We start from the raw sequence: 3,897 nt of genomic DNA, 5'->3' as shown, positions 1-3,897 counted from the left end.
ACTTCTCCCTCTTTGGGCATTCCCTTGCAAAGTGAGGACCATCACAAATGAAGCATGTAAGGTTTGGTTTAGTACCATTACCTGGTGTGCTCGTAAATTTTGACTTGCCTTTCTCCGCGGCAGTAGCCTTTCCAGCACCCCCACCAAACTTCTTCTTTGGCCTTTCCTCCTTGCTCTTCCCCTTGAAGGAGGCTGATTTATGGCTCTCTCTCATAGGAGCCTTATAGTCCACCAAGTTGTCCGCGGCAGCAATCGCAGAAGACAGATCCTTCACATTCTGTCATCGTAGTTCCGCTTGCGCCCAAGGTTGTAATCCGGACATAAAATTGAACAACCTGTCCTCCTCGGACATATTCTCGATGTCGAGAATTAAAGAACTGAAAGACTTCACATAATCACGAACTGACCTGTCTTGTTTGAGTCTTTTCAATTCGTCTCGTGCAATCCACGATGTGTTGTTCGGGAGGAACTGCTCCTTCAGCTCCTTCTTGAGACGCTCCCATGTCTCAATCTTTGGACGTCCCGCACTTAGATCGTCTTTGGTTCTCGTCCTCCACCAAAGCTTTGCGTCACCCGTGAGATACATCACGGTGAGATCAACTTGTTCTGCTGCGCCTATCCTCGCAACACTGAAGTATTGCTCCATGTCCCATAAGAAATTTTCCAGCTCTTTGGAACTTCTTGCTCCACCAAAACATTTTGGTTCGGGCAACTTAGGCTTAGAAGAACTTACCCCAAGAGGAGTGTTTGTGACTGCCCTCTTTAGAACAGCAATCATCTCTTCGGCAGCAGCCAATCGCTCACTCGATTCTGCCGCAAGCGAGATGTACAAGCTCTCAGCCCGTTCAGCGCTTTCCATAGCTTCCTTCAAGCGCTCCATTATAGAGCGATCTTCCTCTTCCTCGTCTGGCCCTATCAAAGTCTCCAGACGTGTAATCCGTTCCCGAATGGCTTCCATGGCTTCGGGTTGCACGTTATTGAATCAACCGTGCTCTGATACCAATTGTCACGGGGTTAATTTTTCGCAACTAAACTTAACCCAATGCGGCAGTCTAGTCCCAACTAGACTCAGCCTTGCCTCACCCTTTCACTCGTGTTTTCCTACGACTATGTGTTTCGCTCACTCAAGGAGGTTCTCACACTCGCCTCGTCGTAGACAACAAGTAAACACAAGCAACACAAGCACACTAGAGTTTTACAAGAATCCCTCTCAACCTTTATTTATCTCGTCAACAAAGGAATACACAAAAATGGTGTGTGCTATGCACAAATCGCATGCTACACAGCAGAGGCTTGGCAGCCTATTTATAGCCAAATGTGAGATTCCATCCTCACCCATAATCCCCTAATTTCGGGGCATAGTGGAGCATTATCTCCCCCATGATCACCCTTTACATGGACTAGTGGAGCACTACCTTCCCCATTATCCTTAGTGGGTTGGTGAAGCACTTTGTCTTCCATTATCTGGCCCCTCCACCCATGATTCTGCCTGCCCTCATAGCAGCCCCAATTGACTGCCTTGCTGTGTCAGCTGCTGACTTAGAAAGTCCATTGTCTAAGCCCCACGTCCATGCCAAGTTGCCAGCTCAAAGACTTGCACAGACCCTTGCACGCTGCCTGCCGAATTCGTTTCTGCCGCAGTCCATCGCTGCCGAATTCTAGGCAATGTGCCTTCGTTGGCGCGCCCCGCGCCTAGACCTCTAACAGTAGGCCTCTATCCTACCATCGAAAGTTGATAGGGCAGAAATTTGAATGATGCGTCGCCAGCACGAAGGCCGTGCGATCCGTCGAGTTATCATGAATCATCAGAGCAACGGGCAGAGCCCGCGTCGACCTTTTATCTAATAAATGCGTCCCTTCCAGAAGTCGGGGTTTGTTGCACGTATTAGCTCTAGAATTACTACGGTTATCCGAGTAGCAAATACCATCAAACAAACTATAACTGATTTAATGAGCCATTCGCAGTTTCACAGTCTGAATTAGTTCATACTTACACATGCATGGCTTAATCTTTGAGACAAGCATATGACTACTGGCAGGATCAACCAGGTAGCATTCCTTGGCGACACCACGACCCGCACGATCCCCGACGCCGATGAGACGAGGGGACGAGACGGGCGAGGAAGTCGTTCTTATCGGGCACGAGCGGCTCGAGATGGGCGGTCGCAGGGGCGGAGGCCCCCGCGCCGGCATCGCATTCTGCATCCGAAAGCACGAGCGATCGCGCGCGGGCCAGTTCGGCGGGAGTCCGCTCGACTGGAACACGGGCGCCGCTGCTAGGCTCGCCCCGCGCCCCCGGGGAGGCGCGCGGCGGAGAGGGACAGCTTCACATTCGAGTTCCACCGAAGTGGGTACGCAGCACAGGAACCCCGCCTCGCCGCAAGGCACCCAGGGGGCCTTGGGCCGAGAGTGATGGGGGCAGCAGGCCGACAGTTCGGTGCACCAGCACGGAGCCTGCCGACACGGACAGCCCGATTACCGCTCATGCGACTCTGCGTACACGCGACAACAATCCCAACGAGCGAACCACGGCCACGAGAGCAAGTGGAAACACCCGAGCGAGATCGTGCCCGCACCGCTGGACGCGAAGGATCTCGAAGGGACAAGCAACAAGGCGGACGCGAAGGATCTCGAAGGGACAAGCGACAGGCCGCGGGGGGAAACGACGGGGACAATCATGCGGGGGGCTGTCTGCCCCGGCTCGGAAGACGGAGGCCAGGCCTCGGCAGCAGGGGCGTCACGCCACGAGGTCGGGGATTGCGAGGAGAGCCAATGCATGGGCGCGCGCACGGCAATTTAATGCCACGCCCACGCCAGCGTAGAGCTCTCCTCGCAATCCCCGAGCTCGGCGGTCCGCCCCAGCCGCGTCGGCCAGGCCTCCAACTTGCGAGCACGGGCAGCGGCCACCGCAGCCGGACGCGAAGGATCTCGAAGGGACAAGGGACAGGCCGCGGGGGGAAACGACGGGGACAATCATGCGGGGGGCTGTCAGCCCCGGCTCGGAAGACGGAGGCCAGGCCTCGGCAGCGGGCACATCACGCCACGAGGTCGGGGATTGCAAGGAGAGCCAACGCATGGGCGCGCGCACGGCAATTTAATGCCACGCCCACGCCAGCGTAGAGCTCTCCTCGCAATCCCCAAGCTCGGCGGTCCGCACCAGCCACGTCAGCCAGGCCTCCGACTTGCGAGCAGGGGCAGCGGCCACCGCCGCCGTGACGTCGCGGCAAGCAGACGGCCGCGCAGCAGCTGCCAGCACCTTGGCACGAGCACGGCAAATGAATGCCACGCCCACGCCGCGGATAAGCAGCCCCAACGCGCCCGACGGCTTGGAGCGGGTCCCGAAGACGGTGGCCGGAATCGGGTCGTCGCCGGCCGGAAAACGGGTCATCGATGCCGGCAATACTTCGGGCCATGAGGCCCCCCACTTTAGTCCGAGTGTAGCAGCAGCCCTCATATCCCCCGCGGCAGGCCTATGGGCGCCAGGCCAGCGCGCCCCAGGGCCAGTCAGGGGGCACCCCCCTAAAGAGCAATAAGTGTTATTTCAGCTATGGCAGGGGTAGACACTACTAGGTCCCAGCTGTCACCCCCCCTCTAAAAAATTCATTTCTTGGTATTTTGAGCTGAAATTTTGCACAGAGGTTGGCAAAAATCCAATCCAACTTTATTAATTTTTCCAGATTTTTTCGAGGTCGGGAAGTATTTGTTTTTATTTTCCTACCATTAAAAATCGAGGAAATCCGAAAAAATAGGAACCGGCCCGGAATGACCCCAAATTCAGTGGGCAGCCTCATAAAAATATGGCTGATTTTACTGGATTGATTTCATGTGGAAAGCACGACGTTTTGTTGTAGGAATGGGGGAACCCCGGCAGCTCGCCTGCCGCGGCCAGCGACGTCG

The sequence above is a fragment of the Populus trichocarpa genome, chromosome 8, assembly GCF_000002775.5.
Source record: "Populus trichocarpa isolate Nisqually-1 chromosome 8, P.trichocarpa_v4.1, whole genome shotgun sequence".
Taxonomy (NCBI): Eukaryota; Viridiplantae; Streptophyta; class Magnoliopsida; order Malpighiales; family Salicaceae; genus Populus; species Populus trichocarpa.
The sequence above is the reverse complement of the archived record's forward strand: the minus strand, read 5'-3'. Positions refer to the sequence as shown.